The following is a 26046-nucleotide window of genomic DNA, read 5'->3' as shown; positions in this document are numbered from 1 at the left end:
TCATCGTTTTCTGAATGTTGAGCTTTAAGCCAACTTTTTCACTCTCCTCTTTCACTTTCATCAAGAGTTGTATACGTTTCTCCATAAAGGATATATGTATCTTTAGGTTTTATTCCTAGGTATCTTTTATTTTGGTCATTGTAAGTGGAATATTCTTTAAGATTATATTTTTTATGACTGATATATGGGATGCAATTCATTCCTATAGTTACATATTATTTATTCTAACAGTATATTTGGAGATTATTTCAGGATTCCATTCAGATATCATCAAAAATGAATTTTTTTCCCTTCTTTACATTCCTATTATTATTCTCTTTTGAAAATTTCATTTCATCATTTTCTTCTTTTAAAAACTTCCCTGAAGAGAACTTCTAAATTCAGTGTTGAGTGGAAACAATGATAGTAGACATCCTTGTCTCACTTCTGATTTTAAAAGGAATTTTTCTAATGCTTCATTATATTAAGTGTGAAATCTGCTGTAGATTTTTGGCAGATAAATCACCTTTGGAAAAAAGAATTTTCATTTAATTCCTGGATTACCATACATTTTACCATGAATGAGTATTGAAAAAAAAAATGTTTTCTTTTGTAGGGCACAGAAATCTGAGGTATGTATTATACAAATTCAATCATATCAATTGTATTATTCAAAGTTATTTTCTTAATTTTTTTCCTACTTATACTGAAACATTAAAAAAAAAATACCCTCTTACTATGACTGGATTCCCCTCCCCTCCCCTTCCCTTCTTCCTTCTTTCCTTTCTTTTTTTTTTTCCTTCCTCCTTCCCTCCCTCCCTTCCCAGATTACCTGTTGATTGTAGAAAAGTTAGTGGTACCTAAAAGACACACTTACAGAAACATCACACAAATTAGAAAGACAGCAGAGCAGCAATTTTATAATCAGACAAAATAAGAGGTTAAGATAACAATCATTAAATGATATGTAAAGCACCTTTTCCATTAAAAGAGGCGCATCCCATTACCAAGGGGTAACAGTCATGAACGCTTAGAAATTGAATCATATAACATCAAAGTATATACGGCAAAAAAAAAAAAAGTTAGAAATGTAAATTGTTTTCTATCTGAATCAAAGTGCTCTCATCCATAAACCTAGGATTATAACAGGTTTGCCTGTCAGGACTTTTTGATGGTTAAGCTAAGTGACATGTGTATAGTAAGTGAGTACAGATACCTCAGGCCACAAACTCTTAAGTCAAATCCAAAGTGAAAGAAATTTAATCTTATTCTCTATCAATTCAGGACAATCTTAATTCTGTTGCCTCTCTCTTGCTTTTAACCTGGGATCTCATCCAACTTCTAGGGGTTTATAGAATTTTCAAGGCATCGGCAGAAAGCATCTGGTTCCTGCATTAATGAGAAAGTCTTGGGGTCTTGCCTGTTCTTCAGGGACCATGCCTGTAGCTGCTGACCTGCCCTATTATTTTGACCACTCCAGGTATGTCGACTCTTTTTTTTTTCTCTAATGTAACTTTGATTACCTTTATGAAAGCACATAATAAACCCATTGCTCCGTTGTACCAGTCTGGGGCAAAGGGTGTGTCTTAGTGCCTCTCTCCCTTGATTCCCTTGCAGTCTTCTTTCTTTGCCAAGTTCCCAGAACATGGATATATTGGGAACTTGGTCAATTGGCTACCTGGTAGAGCTCCATACGGGAAGCCAAACATTGGGACCCTATTCTTCAAGTCCCAAGTTCAAATAGGATTTCTGTTGTATCCTAGACCTAAGTTGTCTCTGGAGTAATGGTTCTCAGCTTGATAGGCAAGTCACTCTCTCCATAAGTTAAAAAAACACCCATATCCAGGCTCCATCCCAAGTCATTTAGATAAGGATCTGTGTGTATGTGGTTGGGGTGGGTGTTAAGGCATTGTATTTTTAAAAAATTACCACTGCTCCTGGAGGGTTGAGTCATGGGGCTTTTCTACAATGATTTTATCAAATGTATATTTTTTTGTCTTTAACAGATGACTCACCATCTCATCATACTCTTAGTAGCATAAACTATGATTTTTTAATGTTTATATTTTAAAATCTTTATTGAAGTATAGTTGATTTGCAATGCTTCAGGTATACAGCAAAGCGATTCAGTTGTACATATATATATAGAAATATATGTATTCTTTTTTAGGTTCTTTTCTAGTATAGATTATTAGAAGATATTGAATATAGTTTCCTGTGCTATACAGTAGGTCCTTGTTGTTTATTTTACATACTGTATAAAATAGTATGATATAGTATTATATATATATATATATAGAGAGAGAGAGAGAGTTTATTTTATATATAGTAATGTATCTGTTAATTCCAAATTTGGCCTTCCCCCTACTTTTCCCTTTGGTAACCATAAATTTGTTTGCTGTATTTGAGTCTATTTCTGTTTTGTCAGTAAGTTCATTTGTATCATTTTTTAAGATTTCACATATAAGTGACATCATATGATATTTGTCTTTGACTTACTTCACTTAGTATGATAATCTCTAGATCCACTCATGTTGTTAGAAGTGGCATTCTTTTTTTTTTTTTTTTTTTTTTTTTTTTTTTTTTTTTTTTTTTTTTTTTATTTAAATTTTATTTTACACATGCTCCCCATCCTGAACCCTCCTCCCTCCCAACCTCCCCATACCATCCCCCTGGGCCTTCCCAGCGCACCAGCCCCAAGCATCCAGCATCGTGCACTGAACCTGGACTGGCATCTCGTTTCATACATGATATTTCACATGTTTCATTTCACATGCAGCGCGGGCTGCATCGCTTAGAGTAAGAATCTGGCCTGAATACCCTAAGCACTATCTGAGCGAAATAATTTGGGCTAACAAACCAGACTGTGGGATATCTACCACGCGAAAAGCCAGCCCCAACCTAAGACCGCCAGGCCCGCGCACGGAACAAAGAATTGAACAGAGATAGCCGGCTGCAGACCTTCCCCCTCCGGTGACAGGCAGCCAGAGCCGGAAGGGGGCAATCGCAGCCCCAGAGAGACATTATCTATAAAACTGTAAGCAGGCTTCTTTGCTAATTAAAACTTCTTGGGGGTCTGGACGGTTAACATCTGCCTAAGAAGGTGCACCGGTTTTGCGCCCAGATAACCGAGTGGCGGGGAGGCGATAAGTCGCAGCATTGGCGCTCGCCAAACACCTCATCACTTGAGCTGCTCGGACCTGGGAAGAGCACAACACTCAGGCCCAACTGAGTCTGCGCCTCTGAGGACTACCCGAGTGCCTGAACCTGAGCGGCTTGGACCTGGGAGGTACATACAACCCAGGGCCAGCCTCGGATTGTTCCCGGCGGAACAACCTAGAGCCCGAGCAGTGTGGGCAGGGAGGCTACACGCGCAGTGAGCGGGGGCAGAACCAGTGTGGCTGAGGCACTACGAGCGCACGCCAGTGTTATTTGCTTGCAGCATCCCTCCCTCCCTCCCCACAGCGCGACTGAACAAAGAGAAGAAATACAGTTCCACCCATCAGAACACTGACACAAGCTTCCCTAACCAGGAAACCTTGACAAGCCACCTGTACAAACCCACACACAGCGAGGAATAGCCACAATAAAGAGAACTCCACAAACTGCCAGAATACAGAAAGGACACCCCAAACTCAGCAATTTAAACAAGATGAAGAGGCAGAGGAATAGCCAGCAGATAAAGGAACAGGATAAATGCCCACCAAACCAAACAAAAGAGGAAGAGATAGGGAATCTACCTGATAAAGAATTCCGAATAATGATAGTGAAATTGATCCAAAATCTTGAAATTAAAATGGAATCACAGATAAATAGCTTGGAGACAAGGATTGAGAAGATGCAAGAAAGGTTTAACAAGGACCTAGAAGAAATAAAAAAGAGTCAATATACAATGAATAATGCAATAAATGAAATTAAAAACACTCTGGAGGCAACAAATAGTAGAATAACAGAGGCAGAAGATAGGATTAGTGAACTAGAAGATAGATTGGTAGAAATAAATGAATCAGAGAGAATAAAAGAAAAACGAACTAAAAGAAATGAGGACAATCTCAGAGACCTCCAGGACAATATTAAACGCTACAACATTCGAATCATAGGGGTTCCAGAAGAAGAAGACAAAAAGAAAGATCATGAGAAAATACTTGAGGAGATAATAGTTGAAAACTTCCCTAAACTGGGGAAGGAAATAATCACCCAAGTCCAAGAAACCCAGAGAATCCCAAACAGGATAAACCCAAGGCGAAACACCCCAAGACACATATTACTCAAATTAACGAAGATCAAACACAAAGAACAAATATTAAAAGCAGCAAGGGAAAAACAACAAATAACACACAAGGGAATTCCCATAAGGATAACAGCTGATCTTTCAATAGAAACTCTTCAAGCCAGGAGGGAATGGCAAGACATACTTAAAATGATGAAAGAAAATAACCTACAGCCCAGATTATTGTACCCAGCAAGGATTTCATTCAAGTATGAAGGAGAAATCAAAAGCTTTTCAGACAAGCAAAAGCTGAGAGAATTCTGCACCACCAAACCAGCTCTACAACAAATACTAAAGGATATTCTCTAGACAGGAAACACAAAAATGGTGTATAAATTCGAACCCCAAACAATAAAGTAAATGGCAACGGGATCATACTTATCAGTAATTACCTTAAACGTAAATGGGTTGAATGCCCCAACCAAAAGACAAAGACTGGCTGAATGGATACAAAAACAAGACCCCTACATATGTTGTCTACAGGAGACCCACCTCAAAACAGGGGACACATACAGACTGAAAGTGAAGGGCTGGAAAAAGATTTTCCATGCAAATAGGGACCAAAAGAAAGCAGGAGTAGCAATACTCATATCAGATAAAACAGACTTTAAAACAAAGGTTGTGAAAAGAGACAAAGAAGGTCACTACATAATGATCAAAGGATCAATCCAAGAAGAAGATATAACAATTATAAATATATATGCACCCAACACGGGAGCACCGCAGTATGTAAGACAAATGCTAACAAGTATGAAAGGAGAAATTAACAATAACACAATAATAATGGGAGACTTTAATACCCCACTCACACCTATGGATAGATCAACTAAACAGAAAATTAACAAGGAAACACAAACTTTAAACGATACAATAGACCATTTAGACCTAATTGATATCTATAGGACATTTCATCCCAAAACAATGAATTTCACCTTTTTCTCAAGCGCACATGGAACCTTCTCCAGGATAGATCACATCCTGGGCCATAAAGCTAGCCTTGGTAAATTCAAAAAAATAGAAATCATTCCAAGCATCTTTTCTGACCACAATGCAGTAAGATTAGATCTCAATTACAGGAGAAAAACTATTAAAAATTCCAACATATGGAGGCTGAACAACACGCTGCTGAATAACCAACAAATCACAGAAGAAATCAAAAAAGAAATCAAAATTTGTATAGAAACGAATGAAAATGAAAACACAACAACCCAAAACCTGTGGGACACAGTAAAAGCAGTCCTAAGGGGAAAGATCATAGCAATACAGGCACACCTCAAGAAACAAGAAAAAAGTCAAATAAATAACCTAACTTTTTTTTTTTTTTAATTTCTTTTTTATGGCTAATATTCCATTGTATGTATGTACCACATCTTTATCCATTCATCTGTTGATGGCTATTTAGGTTGCTTCCATGTCTTGGCTACTGTAAATAATTGTGCTTTGAACATTGAGGTTCTGCTTTGAATGTTGAGGTACATGTATCTTTTTGAATTAAGAGTTTTTTCCTGATATATGCATAGGAGTGGGACTGTTGGATCATAAGGTAAGTCTATTTTTAACTTTTTTAAGGAAGCTTCATTCTGTTCTCGATAGTGGCTACACCAAATTTATATTCCCACATAATTGTTTATCATTACTAATTTGATAGTTTAAAAATGTTAATTTATTGATTAGGTTTAATATTTTTCATACGCTTATTTTTTTAATTGGTATTTCCATCTTGGTGAATTGTTGGTTCATATCTTTGTTACATTTTTATCCTAGGATGTCAGTGTTTTCTGTTATATTTTTATGAGAGTTTTCTCTATTAAATATTAACCAAGTGGCCCCCTCTTGTTTTACATATCCATCCCAATTTGTCATTGGTCCATATTTATTTTCAATAGAGAGGTTTTCAAAACTATGTTTTCTTATAAAGTGCTTATGATCATAAAATATGTTCTATACATTTTTGTATAGAACTTTTGTATATACTTTTTTGAACATAAAATGTGTTCTATTACATTATTGAACAAGCAGTGCTTGTTCAATAGAGCTTTTGGTGATGATGGAAATATGTAAAAATATCTGCATTATCTGGTATAGCAATCGATAGCTCCATGAGGCTGTTGAGCACTTGAAATGTGGCTAGTGTGACTGAGGAACTGAATTCTTAAGTGTATTTACTTTTACTTAATTTAGATGTAAATAACTACATGTTACAAGTGGCTACTACACTGAGCAATTGAAAAGTACAGCTCTAAAGAATTTATCATTGTAGTCTTGGGTTTTTTTTTTTTTTGTCTGACAGTTATTTTGAGAGTTCTTTTTCCTTATAAGTTCTAGTTTTGGTGGAGTATAATGAAGAAGTGATAATGAAGAAAATATGGCTTTTGTAATTTATATTTTATAAACTTTATTGATGTCCTTTATGCCTTGGCATGTGCTGAATTTTAAAAAATCATCACTGGGATTTAAAAGAAAGTCTGTGGCATAAAATTTTGCTCCATCTACTAATTCACTTTTTCTAATTTACATTATTCAAACAAGATATATCCTCTTTATTTTTATCAACTTGCTCTGTCATAAATGATATTGGTATTATAGTATCTCTCTGTAGACTGTAGTTTTATTTCTGTCTCTTCTTAAAATATCAAATAATTGTTTGCTATAGTAAATGTTTTCCCTTTATTTTGTTTGCTTTTTATAGTCTTTTAGTTTTCTTGCTATTTAGATTTTGATGTTATCTTAATCAGTTCATAAATGCTCAGGACTATTTCATAATTAGGATTTCACCTTGTTTCAAAATAAAAGGGTCCTGAAAGAGTCCTTTTTGTTTCATAGAATCCTTTTTGCTTTGAAGTTTCCTTTGATAGTATCAGGGCCACCTCTGCTTATTTCTGTTTCGCTGATATGTTTTACTCTATCTTCTTAATCTTATTCTTTCTATGTAATTTGATTTTGGTCTCACTATTATAAGAAACATGCAGTTGGATGCTCTCTTCTTTAACTCAATCTGATTTTCTGCCTTTTATTTCAGGTGTGGTGCAAAACAATTTTTATTTCTTTTTAATACTGACGAGTTCAGTCCTTTTCCTATCGTTTCTTCTCATGTTTTGACAGGCTGGCTTTGTTAACCATTTCACTTATTGGTTTATGTCTTTTGCTATATATTTTCTTCTTTTCATCTATAGTAATTTGAAAGGTATATTTCCCCCTACTCTGATGTATATCATAGAATTCAAAATGTCTGTAGTTCTCCCTGCCTTTTCCATTCCCACAATTATACATTTAATTAAGACTTTCATTATTTTTAAAAAGTGTTTGTTTATTTTTGGTGATGCTGGGTCTTTGCTGCTTTAAACAGGCTTTCTGTAGTTGAGGCGAGTGGGGGCTATTCTTTGCAGTCATGTACAGGCTTCTAGTTATGGTGGCTTGTCTTGTTGCAGAGCACAGTCTCTCGGCACAGGGGCTTCAGCAGTGTGGCTGCAGGTTCTAGAGCCTGGTCAGGAGTTGTGGTCTACAGGCTTTAGTTGCCCGCAGCATGTGGAATCTTCCCAGACCAGGTATCGAACCCGTGTCCCCTGCCATTGGTAGGCAGATTCTTTTCCACTCTACTAGCAGGGAAGTCCTACTTCAGAATTTTAGACTCAGTTTATAGAGCCTCACCCCTCTTTCTATTTTCCCCAATTAAATTTTTAAGAGCTTTTTTGGCTTTATCCTCAGTTCTTATGTTATTTTATTTCTCTCTGGATTTTTCACTAATGTCGATGTTTACTACCAATTCTTTTATATGATTACTTTCTTACTGTCAAATTCTTAAGCTAAAAAATCCTGAAGGGAAAGTGAGGGAAGGGAAGTATTTTCAGAAAATAGTTCTAAAGTAATGGAGGAATCTGATTTCTGTATTCTACTAGGAAAAGAAAGAGGTGAGAGCTGACTGAACTCTTTTTACATTTTTAAAATATTTATTCTGCTTTTCCCAGGACATATTTTCTTTCTGCTCTCCCAGGATCCTGTACTCAATAAGTATTCTAAGATTTTGCATGTAAACTTAACTTTAGATTTCATTCCTAGTACCAGTTGCTTTTGTTACTTTTGTTTGCATTTTATAAGGGAAGTGTCTTTCATTATTTATTGAACAGGAAGTTAGGATAGGAGGCTGCTAATATGCGGCCATTCCAACCTAGACACGTGCATTTCAATTTCTAGGAAGCACAACATTTCAAAAGTTCATAAAGATATCTGTCTGTCTGTGTGGCCTGCTGGGAGCCGGCGAGAGGCATTCCACTCGTGACAAAGGTCATGAGGAAAGAGGCTCGGCATACGCAAAGGCGGGATCGAGCCTCAGGAGTCCCCCTGGATATTCTCGGGCATCTACCCCCAAAAAACCAGAGTCTGCCTACTTTGTTGCTTTGTGCTCTCACCTCTGACTTTACTGGGGGCTGTCCCCCACCATCATCTCACTCTCTCTGTCAAAGAGTTAACTTACAGCTCCAATTAATAAGTTCCTGGGCAATTAGGAGTGTTTAAATCCAAACCCCTCAGGTAGCTCTCTAACTCTCCTGACAAGTTTACCTGGACTCCTACAGCTGTGCATACGATTGTTTACAGTCTCCCAGCCTCGAGAGGCACGGGAAGCTTAAGATATTCAAATAGCTTAGAGCCTCTCAGAGAGTTAGAAACTGTCAGAATAAAACTAGTAAAAGATTTCATTGATGAGTCAATGCTTGCTGCCAAGTTTCCACATCCCCTGTATTGTATCCTTGAATGTGTATTAATATAGTTGGTATGTAGAAAAGATAAGTAGTGGCCTTGGTGCTAGCAACTTTAGACCCTTAAGGTAATAAATTCTTTCCTTTGTTGTAAACCCACTGCACCTCTGCCCTATAGGAATGCAGTTTTATCTAACACCTTCGGAGGATAGCGCCAAACCTTAAAATAATTACTCTTAGAGAAAATAAGTCTTACGGTTGACAAACCTTTGTCAAGAGTCATAAAATGTTAATAGGCCTTCTGGCCAGAAGATGATGTAAATCACCTAAGCCATTTGTATACGATAAATTTGCAGGAAAGAAACCCTGGTTTTTGATATGGATCAAAGACTGCTGACTTTGCATCCCCTATTATCCTCTATGTGTAACTTAGGGTATAAAAGCCCCCTGTTGAAAATAAAGCTACGGGCCTTGCTCACCAAAGCTTGGTCTCCCCATGTCATTCTTCTCCTCAATTTCCAGCTGAGTCTCCATCTGGAGTGCGGAGGTCCTCTGCGACCATTTATTTGCCTGGGCTTCTAAGACCCACTCAAGAAGGTGTCTAAGGTGGGGCACCTTCCGCTATTCGAGAGGGCGCCTGCGGCCTCCGTGGTCAGAGCTAACCTGGTGTCACAGGTTATATTGATTTTCTGCATAAACCAAGCTACTTAGCCTCTTTTCTCCACTGAATTTTCCTACTGAGCTATCCTTATTCTATTACTCTTTGTATCTTTGATGAATATGTAAATAGTCGCCGACGCCGTCTCCCCTTCGAATACCCTGGATCAGCCGGGGCTGGACCTCGGCAGTGGCCTACCACTGCATTCCAGAAAGGTTTGAGGACACATACAGTGGTGCATTCAGTTCAATCAGATAACACATGAAAAACTAAGGATATTGAAGCAACGAGGAAAAAGAGGATGCTTTAATATGTCAAGTGCAAGCCCTAATTTTTAGAGGAAAATTGAGCAAAATTAAGCTTTCTAGTTGTTGTTCTGTCACTCAATCATGTCCGACTCTTTTAGACCCCACGGACTGCAGTATACCAGGCTTCCCTGTCCTTCACCATCTCCCGGAGCTTGCTCAAACTCATGTCCATTGAGTCAATGATGCCATCCAATTATCTCATCCTCTATTGTTCCCTCCTCCTCCTGTCCTCAATTTTTGCCAGCATCAGGGTCTTTTCCAATGAACTGGCTCTTCACATCACGTGGCCAAAATATTGGAGCTTCAGCTTCAGCATCAGTCCTTCCAATGAATATTCAGGGTTGACTTCCTTTAGGGTTGACTGGTTTGACTACTATACTTAGTCACAGCACAAAAGAAAGCACGATCAGGACCACAGTTTCACGATTCATGGTGACCTTAACATAAGACAAGTCATTGCCCAGGAGCAGCAATAGCCTTTCTTGATAATGAGACTTAGAGAATTTTTCTCTCCTTGTTCTCCAAAAGTGGGTGCTGTCTGAACACATGGACCATATTTTCCATATCATGTAGGCATTGAAGAGTCTGACACAGCTATTTCTTAGAATGTCCTGCGATGCAGCCTATATAAAATTGTTTGAGAGGCTCTATCTAAATAGGTAGAGAGGCACTATAACATAATGGTTATTAACTGTGTAAGGCTGCTGTCCAAATTCCTGAGTTCAAACCCTGGTTCAGTCATTAGCTTAGAGTCTGACCTTAGGTAACTCACTCAAGTCCCTGTTTCTTCCACTGCCAGGCTCGGTCATGGAGGGACTGATGGAAATGTCCTTTTACAGCCTGGAGTAGGGTAGAGGTGTGGGGTTGTAATTAATCACATTGTAATGAATGAGGTCTCCAACCCCCTGTGGTGGGCCTTGGTGGAGAATTAATAATCAAATGGTGGAAAATTGAAGGAAAAAGAAAGTATTCCATCAATTCCGAGAGACACATTTTTCACATTTTAAAAAATATTTAAAAAATCAGGGCACATTTTAAAATTGATGGCATGCCATAGCTGAATTGGCAGCATTGTTTTTCTTTCTTGGTGGAATATAAAATGATGGTGTATGTTATAATTTATAACACCTTAGATTCAATAAAATGTGATAGTGATAATTATTGCAAGAGACCAGCTTTTCATCAGGGGCAGCTAAGGTCTGTTTGTGGAGGTAGCATGGATGCCTCTAAACTTCTGGCAATCTAAGAGGGCCATGGCTGTCCAGTTAGGGCTATGTCAAAGAAGGTGGTCTCCCATTTAGGAAAGAAGTCCGACGAGGGCTAACCTTGCATTAGCCATCTTTCCCAGGTCCCTTATAATGAGAGAAAAGAACTGCATGTACAAGGAAATTCCTTTTGTCAACAGAGAAAAGAGTTAAACTACAAAAAAGCATAAGAATACACAGTTAGAAAAAGGCAGAGGAAGTGGACAGCCTGCCAGGAGCCCCTTCCATACCACTTCTTTGTGTGGTGGTTTTTCAGTCCCTAAGTCATGTCTGACTCTCTGCGGCCTCATGGACTACAGCATGCCAGGCTTCCCTGTCCTTCACTATCCTCCAGAGTTTGCTCTAAACTCACGTCCATTGAGTCGGTGATGCCATCCAACCATCTCATCCTCTGTCGCCCCCTTCTCTTCCTGCCCTCAATCTTTGCCAGTATCAGGGTCTTTTCCAATGAGTCAGTTTTTCACATAAGGTAGCCAAAGTACTGGAGCTTCAGCTTCAACATCAGACTTTCCAATGAATATTCAGGGATGATTTCCTTTAGGATGGACTGGTTTGATCTCCTTGCAGTCCAAGGGACTCTCAAGAGTCTTCTCCAGCACCACAGTTAGAAAACATCAATTCTTTGGCTGTCAGCCTTCTTGTGGTTAGGTATTATTTCACAAGTCAGTCAGGACTGTTGAGAGACCATTGTCAGTGAACTATTCTTCTGACTTTAAGCCACCAGGAAGAATATCAGAGACTGCTGTGTTTGAACACTCAGAAACTCACATCAGCACAGGAAGGGCCAACTGGGATGCTAACTACACCATCCCAGTTTGGGAAGAAACTACATCTCCCTTCAGGGGAAGTTCACCCCCTGTTCCCTCCAGAATTGTCTACATAAAGTACCTGTCAAATGATAAATGCTCCATAAGCATTAGCTAGTTTTATAAGTAGTTTTGGCCACACATTGTTGGAAAATATGAAAGATCAGGGAAAAAACAGAAATGCTACTGCGATTCATGGTACCTAGGAGTGCTGAAGTGGGGAAGGACCTAAAAATTCCCTTATTGATCGAATGATCGTGCATCCTGGTGTTCTTGGGACTGTCCCCAGTTTATGCCCATGGTCCCAGGAAAATTCCTAACAGGACTCCGCTTTCATTCTCAAAAGCATCCTAATGTAGATAATAATTGATAAGCTCATTCTATGTACGGGTCATGAGGAGTCAGTCTTTCCATTTCTATGTGGACAATGTGAGAAATACAATAATTTAAATACAGAAAGATAAAAATTCAATTAGTGAGATATATAAAAGCCTAAGAACAAGAACTGAAAAACCAAGAAATCAACAATAAATAAAAACTAAAACAAAAATAATTCCATAGTAAAAAGCCTACATCTTGGACTCGTTAAATGAAAAACATTTGAGAAGGTGAAACAACTGTTTTTTTTATTAATTAATTTATTTTAATTGGAAGCTAATTACTTTACACTATTGTGATGGTTTTTGCCATACATGGACATGAATCAGCCACAGGTGCACATGTATCCCCATCCTTAAACCTCTTCCCACCTCCTTCCCCACCCATCCCTCTGGGCTGTCTCAGAGCACCAGCTTTGAGTGCCCTGCTTCATTCATCGAACTTGAACTGGCCATCTATTTTACATATGGTAATATACATGTTTCAATGCTATTCTCTCAAATCATCCCACCCTCTTCTTCTCCCACATAGTCCAAAAGTCTGTTCTTTACATCTTTGTCTCTTTTGCTGTCTTGTATACAAGGTCATCATTATCGTCTTTCTAAATTCCATATATATATATGCGTTAATATACTATATTGGTGTTTCTCTTTCTGACTTACTTTTCATTATTTATAATAGGCTCCAGTTTCATACACCTCATTAGAACTGACTCAAATGCATTCTTTTTTATAGGTGAGTAATATTCCATTGTGTTTATGTACCACAGCTTTCTTATCCATTCATCTGCTGATGGACATCCCATTTGCTTCCATGTCCTAGCTATTGTAAATAGTAGACACAAGAATTTTGCAAAAACCAATGAAAGCATTCTGTGAGGACCAATTTGCTATATGAAATTAACCACAAAAAATATTGCATATTTGTATTTTATTAGTAGTGAGTGAATAAGTGAAGTCGCTCAGTTGTATCCGATTCTTTGCGACCCCGTGGACTGTACCCCCCAGGCTCCTCTGTCCATGGGATTCTCCAGGCAAGAATACTGGAGTGGGTTGCCATTTCCTTCTCCATGTATTAGTAGTGTATTTTATTATTTCTAAAGTGTTAGTATTTTATTATTATTAGTTAGTATTTTATTATTTCTAGTTAGTATTTTATTATTTCTAAAGTAGCATTAGTATTTTATTATTTCTAAAGTGTGTACTGCCATCACATCAATAAAATTCACAATAAGCTTAAGCATGTACACATTCACATTTTAAAAGGGAGATAGGGGGTTCAGGACTGGCGGGACCCATGTATAACTGTGGCTGATTCATGTTGATGTATGGCAAAAACCATCACAACATTGCAAAGTAGTTCAGTTCAGTTACTCAGTCATGTCCAACTCTATGAGACCCCATCGACTGCAGCACGCCAGGCTTCCCTGTCCATTGTGAACTCCCACAGCTCGATCAAACTCATGTCCATTAAGTCGGTGATGCCATCCAACCATCTCATCCTCTGTCATCCCTTCTCCTCTGGCCTTCAATCCTTCCCAGCATCAGGGTCTTTTCCAATGAGTCAGTTCTTCGCATCAAGGGGCTAAAAGCTCAAACTAAGTATTCTAGAAATGTTACATTAGAATGTGTAATAATACATTTTAAAATACAAAACAGAGAACACAGAGACTAAATAAATTGTAAAATGGGATAAAAATATAAACAGAACAATACAAATAGAGTAAGAAAAACTCACTAAAATGAAAAAACTCACTAAAAATATACACATCTCTGTATATAATACACACAGATAGGCTTGTATTTATAGAATACTTTATATATACACAGATAGGCTTGTATTTATAGAATAGTTTATATATACACAATGTTTAATTCTTTAACAAAACTAGCCAAAAACTAAAAGAGGAATGAGGGAGAAGTGAAATCTGGGCTGTGACTGAAAGCCATTGAACGCCAACACCACCTAGACTTCTGTACTCTGCTTTCTGTCAGTGCAGGGCCCAGGCAGAGTCCTCTGGGCAAGGGGGGTGTCAGGGCACCCAGAGAATGGCCTGACCCTCTTCTCCCAAAGCACATCAAACCCTCTACACAAAGACTTCTCACTCAGTGTTGGTGAAATGGTGAGATGTTGCATTTTTGCCATTCAGATCTCCAAGTGCATAAACATCACATACTAATAATAATTTTCATAGGTTTTGGAGACATGGTCACATGTGTAAAAATTCTTCCCTAAAGTACCCGATTAATGAAAACACCCCAATCCCAAACTGTATTGATAGCCAAGGGTGTTGTTTACAGAGATGGTGAAATCAACACATAAATAACAGCTCCTCAGTATAATAATCAGTGGAGCACCAGACAGAATTTGCAGTATCACTACTTTTAAAAAGCATATGCAGCAAGTTTTGTTGAACAAGAACTATGAAAGATGAGAGCAATTTGATCTACTAATTAGAAAGCCTCCATGCAATCAAAGTGGCTCAGCTAAGGTCACGTACTTCTTGCTTGCATTTAAGAAGGAGAAGGGTCTGCAGTTTTATATTTTCTCTTATTTATTAACATGAGAAAAGCTCTAGGTTTTTTATTAACCTGGGCAGTTGTTGGCATGGGAGATTAGCTCAGCAATTTGATGAGGTGAATTCACAGCATGTTAAATTAGAATCCCAGACACTAAAGCCCCCAATCTAATTTTCACCCAAGTTTATAAGGTTCTCTCGAAAATTCTATTATCCTAATGCATACCTCTAATTCTCTAACTCCTATAAGAAATAGTGCTCCCCTACCAATTGTGAAGTCAAAAGTATTCTCAATTGCCACTGTAGAATATTTAAATTCTTTATTTCCTGGATCATAGAGCTTAGGTATAAAGATCCAGTCTGTTTTTCCCAAAATGGAAGTACTTGTAAATTATAGCAGAATTCTTGATCTAACTATGAATTCTGCCAAATAAAGATTTGGAGGGCAGAGGCACTAATTTTACCTAAATAATAACTCCACTTGCTTGTTTGGGAGGCAGTTCCTTAAAAACCCAATCAATATCTGATTCAGAAAGCTTGACAAATGAAGGAAAAACAGAAAAGGCAAGGAAGCTTTAAGGTGAAGGATATTTTGTGGTTCTGATGCACAGACGAAGTTAAGCTACTGATGAGAATATATGAACTTGATGTAACCCTATCTCGGACACTCTTCCCCCAGATAACCACCTGGCTTGCTCCCCTCACCTTTCCAGGTCTCTGTTCTTACATCACTGCCTTAGGTCTTTCTGATCATCCTATGTAAAATCTGTCTATAGCCCCCGTCCCCTCCACCTAACCCTTACCCCCTTTCCCTGCTTCATTTATCTCTCTAGCACTCCCACCATTGATTTTCATTATTTATCTTGTTTACCATATATTTCTCCTTATTAAAATGAAGGCCCAGGAGGCAGAAATAACCATAATTCTCAGTTTTCAGCTTGCCATTACCTTGTGTTTTTTTTTTAATAGTACCTACTGTTTGTGCTTGCTAATTTTTGACCTGTATGAAAATGTTTGTCGTCATCTGAGATTTGCTTTTCTCATTCAATGATAGATCTTTGAGATTCATCTTTGTGGACAGGTAGAGCTATATTTCATTCATTCATTACTTTTCCACTTTTTCATTCTCTTGTCAATGACAGTTTTGGTCTTTTTCATTTATTTTTACTTCACAGAGTAAGCAGCACTATTGTGAAGTCTTGGATTTGTTGGCTGGTGCACATGTACAAGAGTTTCTCCTCGGGTAGAGCAAGGAGTGGAATTTCTTGTCCCAAGACAGACACGTTTTCAGCTTTAAAAGGTATCATCAAATTCTTTTTCAAGTCTGCTGTGCCAGTTTACACTCCACAACGCTGCCTAAGAAGTTCCTGCTGATATACTTCTTGTCCACGCTTGCCATTTTCTGACTTTTCAGTGTTGGCCAATCTGATGGCTGTAACATGATATATTACTCTGGTTTTAGGATGTACTTCTTTAATGATTAATGAGTTTGAGCATCCTTTCATGGTTAGAGGCCACTGGATGTTATTTATTCTGTGAAACACTGCTCATGTCTTTTTGCCTGTTGTTCTGTTCTGTGTCTACTCTTTATTAATTTTAGGAGTTCTTTCTAAATGCTGGATATTAATTCTTTGTTATATATATATATCTGAAAGAGCAGATATATATATGACAAATATGTTCTGGTTCATAGGTTAATATTTCTCCTTTCCTCTTTCTTCCCTTCCTTGTTACACTTTTCCCCAGAATATCTATGGATTTAGAACAGGAAGGGGAGCCATCCATGTAGCTTAACCCATCACATTATATAGAAATTCCCAATAGACTCTTAAACTTTCCCATTCCTAATATTTTGGGCAATTTTTCTAGATGATGTTTTGGAAAGATAGACAACTCTTTTCACATGTGAGTTAGTCATTTATATTTTTAAATTGTGAAAGTACAATAATATTTTTCTTTGTTTCTCTGAGCATCATTTGGAGTCAAATCAATTTCTAATATTCCTCCATAACCTTAACCAACTGAACACATAATTTATGATTCAATCACATAATTTATGGGTAATTTGCTGCTAAAATGCTTAGCAAATTTTAACTTGTTGCAATTATTTGCATAAATGGCATTTGGAGAGCCAAAGTTTTCATTTTGTTATTTTTACCTTGTCCAAAGCTCTTAATTCTGCATGAAATTTAACATAAACTCACAAAGATTCTTGTTCTCAGGTTAGATCTAGACTCTCAGTTGAGTCTAAGTTCTGTAAAGATAGGGCTTCTATTGGTTTTACTCACCTGTATACTCCTAGTGGCGGAGCATGGTACCTGGCACATTAGCAGCTTGTTCAAAAAATACTTGCCTAACGAATTATGTGAATTATAGAGCCACTAAAACTGGGCCATATGGCTTTCAGAATCTAGAAATGTTCGCAGCCTATGGACCAATAGATCTAGTTTGAGGTATGTACTCTAAGAAAGAAATCTGATCAAGGCAAAAAGATTTATAAACAAGAGTGTTCATACAATCACTATTTATAATAAAGTTTAGGAAACATTAAATATTATTGTTTACCATTAAACATTATTAATATTTAACATTATTGTTAAACAGTATAATATTTATGTAATAGAATGACATGAAGTCATTAAAACAATCTCAAGGAATATAAGAACTACAAACAAAATGGTGTTAATAAAACAGACATAAAACTGTGTATTTAATTATCTAATTTTGGTATATGGTATCTGGGCATAGAAAAAATTAGAAATGTGCCAGTATTTTCCAGTAGTTGTTTCTAGATGATAGGGACCATCAGTAAGTATAATTACCATGTTGCACTGTAAGTGCCTTGAAATTAGTTCCAAGTTGTTCCAGGTTGGTATTTTTATAATTCGGCACAGTACTTGTGAATTGTGATAGTCAATAATTAATTGGAATAATGCGCTTTAAAATAGTGAGAATTCTTAATCCTTCATAGTCCATTACCAGTAACTTATCACTGATTGTGTATTTTAAAGCTTCATTTATCATCATATATTCCTGCTTGCAAAACAGGCAGCTGGCATGCCCCACCAGTAATATCTGCCAAGGGCAGTCTGTGTACTGGAAGTGGCAAGGCAAATACATAGCGTATTTGTCACCAGCACCTTTGAATGCCTGCAGACTGTTTCCGTGACGTGTGTTTGTGTAATCTGTGCCTTAGCTATATGTGACATGAACTCAACCCGCAGTATCCACAGCAGAGTGTGTACATCCTTGATTTGAAATCAATGTATTTTCATACACTCTTGGTGGGAGATTGTCAAGCACAAGGCACTAAGCGTGCTGAGCTCAGATAACTTGTGTCTTCCACAAACTGCCTACTGTGGTTATATTTTGGCTATTTAAGGATGATTCAGAGGTTTGGGACATATGTTTTCAGTATGAAATAATGAGGATTTTGTTGACTCACCTATTGACTGCCAAGAGCTGATCCTGTATCAAAATCGTGTGACTCCAGCATTGGCTAATATTAAGCCTGGTCTTCCTGCCTTGCTGGGCTATTCAGTTATAGGATACAAAGTCCTTCCGGCATGAGAGCAGTCAAGGAGCCCTGGCAGGAATGACGAAGAGAGCTTTGGGAAAGTAAGGAAGTGTGTTCTAGTTTTTGCCACAGAGAGGCTCTGAAAGCAGCATGGTTGCTCTCATATAAGTTCTAAGATCAGCCGAAATTCCTGTAGCCACTCAGGAAGGAGAAATCTTCCTTCAGGATCTAGAATCAAGCAGTGGATATGGATGCAACAGCAGATGCCAGGGCCCTCCCTAGGCCACACTAGGTACCAGTCACACCATCCCCAGTCTGGAGGAGGAGGAGGAGTTAGTGGCAGGGGTGGCTAAGTCCTCTTGGAAGCTGGAAGAATTCCAGGTAGACACAAGGCTCTAAACCTTCTCTCTAAATGGACAGAGCTCTAAAGGCTCTTCTCAAGGCAGGAGAAACAAGATCTACACTTGTACAGTGTTTCTCTGAGTACTGATCTGCCTCTGACTCTCCATCCTTCTTCTCCATTAAAAGCCTTTGCCTGCTCTAACTCCCCCTCCAGAGCCTCTGTGCTCCCACACCTGGGGTGAGCCAGGGAAATACTTAGAGTAACACAGACAAGGAGACACCAAGACAAGTGTTTCCAGAGCAGGCACTGGGGATGCAGGGTCACCAGGCTTCAGGGATCCCAACATCAAGAATGGTCAGAAATCAGAACCTCCCTCCCATTCATTTTCTAAACATCACACGAGCCTCCTGGGTCTTTGTTCAACGCCAGGGAGATGCGAGAGCCATGGCAAAGACAGAATTTGGGACTCCCCGCTGAGCCTGGCAGGATGGGAGCTAGGAATCAGTTCTTTTAAGTCAATTTCTTTATATCAAATATATGTGACATTCTTTTCACAATCCCACTTGTGATCTAAAATTCAAACCATTACACTCACACCCCCTGGGATGGTGGGGAGTGTGGGTTTTGAGCACCAGTAACCAAGCTGGGCTTCCCAAAGACGTTAGGGAAAACACCCTAATCATATCAACAAATATTTAATCCTCATAAGACAAGGAGAGCCTTCTGTTGTCCAGCACATGACAGCAAAGTGCTAATCTTAGCATCGGTGAAATACCTTCTGTCACCATCAGCTGTCTCCATTTTCTGACACCCTTAAATGCCATTCGTGGTTATATATTCCACCAAGGCTGCCCCTCTTTGCATAATTAACAACCTTCTGCAGTGGTTAATAGATGAGGAAAAAGCTCTAAGGAGTCGATCTTAATTCATCCCATGCCTCTTGAAGGAAGACACGTGCTTCTGTACCCAGAGTAGACATGACATGGTGGGGAATTTACACAAAGCCTTTCTGGAGTAATTCACTGGCAAACTGGGGTGTATGTTATTGTAAACTCCTGCCTACCGTGTGATTACAAGATTAAGGAAGAAGGAGTGAAAATTTCTAATCTTGTCAATCCAACTGTTTCCTTCCCTGATAACATTTGTGTTATTACACTTTGGGTGATGAAAGATTGTAATTGGCTGTTGACATTGATTGAAGGAAGGAGATGTGGGTTTTTTTGTTTTGAAGAGAATTAATTAGCTTGGTGAGTGAGGGAGGTAGCACAATTCAAATCCGCGGCTCTCACAGCTGCAAAACAGAAGTGAACTGTCAAAGAGTGTTTTCATCTCTTTCTTCCCCACCTGTTTTCCTCCTTTTGATGACATTTTTTCCCTAGATTTAACACATTTGAAATGGGCCCTCCAAAGAAAGAGTGGGGGCAGGGGGGCCAGGGAGCCTTCAAAAGAGAAAGAAAAAAATGTCACTTTCAGGATTTTTTGTTTTTACACCAGAAACACTGCAAACAGTTGTGTGTGTGTTTCATTTGCATGTGTTTAAGTAGCATTTGGGGACGAGGCAGAGACAGGCGTATTAAGCTAGGCCAACTCCATGTCACTCAAGCTGTTCGAAACCAGAATGAACACCTGAGCCCTGAGAGCTTGTGCGGCAGCCAGAGGGGAAAAAAAAGGCTCTAGGTTTGCCTCATTCAGTCTTAGGAGAGCAATTAAAATCTGCTGTCCAGCAAGTATCTGCTTAGACCAGTAACCAATACACTGTCCCTTTTCACTCACAGAGAGGAAATGTGGGTCCAAGAATTAGGAGGTAGATGTGAAGTGGCTTCACACCATTACCCCTAAGACACTTGTAAAACGTGTGTCTCACAACTTTAAATGCTGTTGGTCTATAAGTTTTAGATCCCAGGGGAGGAATGCTCTTGCCAAGGAGTGCAACAGATTCAGTTGAGGAAGTTGAGACCGCCACCTGGTCACTTTTGACTTATGTCACTGCAGCCATAGGTCAAGTAGGGGATTGTTATTGTTGCTGGAAGGGTGAAGGGGTGGGGATTGATCCTGATGATGACAGGGAAACAGAGGGCCTCCATATCATGGGAATAAGAAATGTTTGTGACTCAAGGCATCCTCTGGGGAACTTCCTTAGTTTCAATACTTACATGCCCAGAGGCACAAGTTAATGGAAAACACCACCAGCGCAGGCAGCAACTGGCTCAGATCCTTCAGGAATGAAGGTCTGGGTCATTCCACAAGGTAAAGACCCTCAAGCAAAGGGAACACAGCATAAGGAGCAGAATTAAAAGTTGTAAATATACCAATGATGGCCTCAGAAACAGTAGCTAAAATGAGGAATAACAGCAAGCCTGCGTATTTTGCTTTTTGCATTGTTAGAAATACAGGCTCCTCTGTCCCTGGGATTCTCCAGGCAAGAACACTGGAGTGGGTTGCCATTTCCTTCTCCAATGCATGAAAGTGAAAAGTGAAAGAGAAGTTGCTCAGTCATGTCTGACTCTTAGCGACCCCATAGACGGCAGCCCACCAGGCTCCCGTCCCTGGGATTCTCCAGGCAAGAGTACTGGAGAGGGGTGCCATTGCCTTCTCCGGTATTAACATTAGCAAATTAGTTTTATTTTCAGCTGCAAATCCCCATCTTCTGACCTTTTTCATCTTATATAAGATGTGTGGTGGTTAACTTTTACACTTTGGCTTCAGGTCACAGGATATCAAAAGGGAATTGTGATGAAACTAGAAATGGATCTGGGAACTTAAGGGCAAAGAATGCAAGACATTCATCTGCGTGAGGGATGTCACATCTTATTAGGCAGAGGCATGCTGCTTTACTAGAATTGTTAGTCTGGAAGTTAAATACTATTGTTTAATAGTCCAGCCACAGGGCACAGTGTGCTCGCTAGGTGGTTTAGTCGCTAAGTTGTGTCTGACTCTGGTGACCCAATGGACTGGAGCCCGCCAGGCTCCTCTGTTGGTGGTTTTCCCAGGCAGGAATACTGGAGTGGGTTGCCATTTCCTTCGCCAGGGGATCTTCCTGATCCAGGGATCAAACCCAGGTCTTCTGCATTACAGGTCGATTCTTTACCAACGGAGCCACCAAGGAAGCTTGCCTGCTGGCAATTCGCTGTTTCCCTAGCTAATCGTACTCTCTCCCCTCTTCGGAAGTCTTAGAGTCTACAGTCCCCAGAATCTTTGCCAGCGGTGTTCTGGGGCAGGCTCCTCTAATGACAGGTACTTGTGTGATGTGGAAGGCAGAAATGAAACAGGAGCCATCTAGCTCCTCTTCTGGTGATCGTAGGCGGATGGGGGCTTTTGCAGACATGGCATTTTATGAAAGCTTCTACTTGCTTTCCTGAGTGGCTGAACCAGCCCTGACCTGCCTGCTGCTGCTGCTGCTGCTAAGTCGCTTCAGTCGTGTCCGGCCTACTTCCTGTGAAAAACAAGCCATTAGGTTAAGTTACTATAGTTGGGGTCTCTATTACTTGTAGTTAAACCTCATTCTGATGAAATGTGTATAAAATGGATGATAGTTAAGTTTTTATTTTCTGACAAAATTACATATGCAAACACATCTGCAGAGAAATGTTTTCCAGAGCTAAAATCTGAGCAATACTAGAACGTTTATTCTTGTTTGAAAAGGGGATATTAGACAATCCAGTGGATAATGTATAATGCATTAAAATCCATTTGTGCCAAAGATACTGAATTGCTGAAAATGAAAACTCTAGTAATGATCCTTGTATAATGGTTGAAGGTTTATTATCAAAGTATAATTTAGGGCTGGCACTGATCTAGGTAGATGAGATAACATAATTTAAATGCTTTCTGAGACAGGACTTGGAGAAACTAAAAGAACGATTAATGCTTACATTAAACATTCTGTGAATTACAGCTACTTAGGCAAATCACTGATAAAGGTTTTGTGATTTAATTACCTATGTTTCCATGCTGCACATTTGATAATGTTGATTAACCCAAAAGTCATACATCAGGAATAATGAGAATGTTGTGATGTGACATTTAAGAAGCAGAACTGTTTCAGAGTCCTATATTTACTGGTATTTATTTTCTTCTTTATTTTTTAAGATTCAAAAAATCAACTTTAGGTATACAAAACAGCACTTTTATGGCAAAAAGCCCAGAGGCTTCTTAATTGGACTAAATAGTTGATATAATATTGTGTTAGTTTCAGGTGTATAGCTTAATGATTCAGTATTTTTGCAGATTAAATTCCATTATAGTTATTACAAGGTAATGGGTATAATTCCTGTACTATAGGATATATCCTTGTAGCTTATCTATTTTATATATACTTCTTTGTATCTGTTAATCACATACCCGTAATTTGTCCATCTCAACTTCCCTCTCCCCTTTGGTATCCACAAGTTTGTTTTCTCTATCTGTAAATCTATTTCTATTTTGTATGTACATCCATTTGTATTCTTTTTTATATTCCACATAAGTGATACCATATAGTATTTGTCTTATTTCAATAAGGATAATGTTCTGTAGCTTCATCCACATTGCTGCAAATGGCAGAATTTCATTCTTTTTTATAGCTGAGTCATGTTTCTGTGTGTGTTTCTGCATGTGTATCACATGTTCTTAATCCAGTTGTCTGTTGATGGGCATTTGGGTTGCTTCCATGGTGGCTCAGACAGTAAAGAATCTGCCTGCAGTGTGCAAGACCCAGGTTCGATTCCTGGGTCAGGAAGGTCCCCTGGAGAGAGGACTGCCAACCCACTCCAGTATTCTTGCCTGAAGAATTCCCTGGACAGAGAAGCCTGGCAGGTTATGGTCCATGGGGTCACAAAGAGTCAGACATGACTGAGTGACTACACTCATTTTTTCACTTTGGGTTGCTTGCATGTCTTGGCTATTATAAGTGCTGCTATGAACATTTAGGTGCATGTGTATTTTTTAAATTAGTGCTTTCATATTTTCCAGATGTATACCTTGGAGTGGAATTACTGGATCATTTGATAGTTCTATTTTCCGTTTTTTAAAGAACTTCCATACTGTTTTTCCTAGTGGCTACACCAAATTTATATTCCTACCAAGTTTACAAGGGTGCCCTTTTCTCCACATCCTCTCTAACATTTATAATTTGTAGACTTTCCTATGATAATCATTCTGACAGGGGTGAGGTGATACCTCATTGTGGTGTTTTTGCATTTTTCTAATAATTAGCTATGTTGAGCATCTTTTCAAATGCCTCTTAGCCATCTGTAGGGTTTCTCTGGAACACTGTGTATAAGTTACTATAGTTTGTATATTTGGGGATATTAACCCCTTGTTGGTTGCATTTGGAAATATTTTATCCCATTTCACAGGTTGTCTTTTCATTCTGTTGACTGTTTCCTTGACTGTGCAAAACATTTAAAATTTAATAAGGTCTCATTTGTTTTGCTTTTATTTATTTTGCTTTGGAGTCTCATCCAAGAAAATACTGCTGATTTATGTCAATTGTTCTGCCTACATTCTCTTCCAGGACTTTTATGGCTCCAGGTCTTAGGTTTAGGTCTTTAAACCACCTTTAGTTTACTTTTGTATGTAGTGTGAATGTATATAGTGTATATTTGTATATAATATTCTGATCCTGCGGACCACGGAACTGCGGTGCCTAGTCTGTGGCTTGGCCTGTCTACTCCCTATGATCTCCCTTTTCCTCTTAGTCTCCTCCCAGGAGTACAGGTCCCCACCTGCTGTCTTCTGCCTGTCCTTGCCAATTCCATGAGAATCTTGCAGCCCTGGTTGTATAGGAGATGATCTGCCAGTTTCCGGTTGGCTTTCTGTAAGAGATTTCCCAGGTGTAGATGTAATATTTTTTGATGTGTTGGTGGCAGGAGGTGAGCCCCACATCCTCCTCCTCTGCCATCCTGACCCCCCTCTTCTATGTTCCTCTTGTTTGTACCATGGATCATAAACTCTTGAAGGAAAAGTAGATTAATAAGCTGAATTCAAAGACATATGATAACATAACAGTGAGAAAACAGATCACGACTAGTTGTTGACATAGAGATCAACACCAAACAGGGAGGCATAGGGTAGAGGAAGCTCTGGCAGCCTCTTCCTGTGATTCAAGAGGTGGCATAGTATGGTGATAATGAGTGTGTAGGTGCTGGCCTCGGTCTTCATGGGTTCAAATCTCGACTCCCATCTCACATATGAGTGTCTGAGGCAATTTAGCTCCTCTGTGCCTAAGAAACTACGGTAATTTTCTAAGTTTAGTGATTTGTCATGAGGATTACATCAGTTAATGTAAGCAGAGCAAGGTGCCTCACACATGGTAAATACACATTTGCTACTGCTACTATTTCATGGCATGTAATTGTTGGAATGAAACCCATCACTGTAACGGTGTTGGAGATTTCTGGGAAATTGATACAGATGTGTGGCCTTCATGAAAGGAGGGTGTTCATGCAGTAAACATCATTCGAAGCTATTACAGGAAATAATAAACCTCCAATAATTATCACCATATGCTCCCTCAGCTACAGAAGGCATCTGTGCACCATGGAGTCACATGCAATAATGAAGCCAGATGCTAAGTTCTTGAAGTGCTGATTAAGAGACAATCAAACGTGAACATAACTTAATTTTAATGATGGGATGATTTTATTAAGTTAATTTGCAGATAAAGAACATCACTGAAAATCTTTGACTATTAAATACTTCCATAGCCAGATGTGCTTTTTTTTTTCTTTTAAAGAAAAGTTCTGACATTAATACACACTCCATTCATTCATCTGTGTTATTTATGATAGGTGATTGAATGCCGAATGTAAGACGAGGACAAAGAAACTGACTCTTTTCTGACATCCACATAAGTGCTCCAGCCCTTATCCATGAGGAATATTGAAGGCTGAGAAGTTGCTGCAGCGTCTGTACTTGTGTTTTGCTGCTGGCACTGGAATCACAGCATACCCTATAGAAGACTGCTCCACGGAGGTTATACATTTTGCTGGGGAGTTCATGATTTGGGCTTCCCTCGTGGCTCAGCTGGTAAAGAATCTGCCTGCAACACGTTTTTTTTTAAATTGTGTGACTTTTTTCTTAATTGTGTGGTTTTAAAAATTCTTTATTTTATATTGGAGTATAGTTGATTTACAATGTTTTGGTAGTTTGACAGGTACAGCAAAGTGATTCAGATACATACACACACACACACACACACTTTTCAAATTCTTTCCATTAGGTGATTACAGAATATTGGGTAGAGTTCCCTGTGCTATACAGTAGATCCTTGTTGGTTATCTATTTTATACATAGCAGTGTGTATCTGTTAATCCCAAATTCCTAATTTA

At 38.8% G+C, this 26046-nt stretch overlaps 1 long non-coding RNA gene across 1 annotated transcript; it reads left to right on the top strand.

Moving 5' to 3' along the window:
- Nucleotides 1-25789, top strand: LOC113891192. The gene is made up of 3 exons (XR_003510687.1): nucleotides 1-1459; nucleotides 16052-16176; nucleotides 25507-25789. It is a non-coding gene; the product is annotated as an uncharacterized LOC113891192 (long non-coding RNA).
- Nucleotides 25790-26046: the final 257 nt, after the last annotated feature.

The sequence above is a fragment of the Bos indicus x Bos taurus genome, chromosome 4, assembly GCF_003369695.1.
Source record: "Bos indicus x Bos taurus breed Angus x Brahman F1 hybrid chromosome 4, Bos_hybrid_MaternalHap_v2.0, whole genome shotgun sequence".
NCBI lineage: Eukaryota > Metazoa > Chordata > Mammalia > Artiodactyla > Bovidae > Bos > Bos indicus x Bos taurus.
The sequence above is the reverse complement of the archived record's forward strand: the minus strand, read 5'-3'. Positions and strand labels throughout refer to the sequence as shown.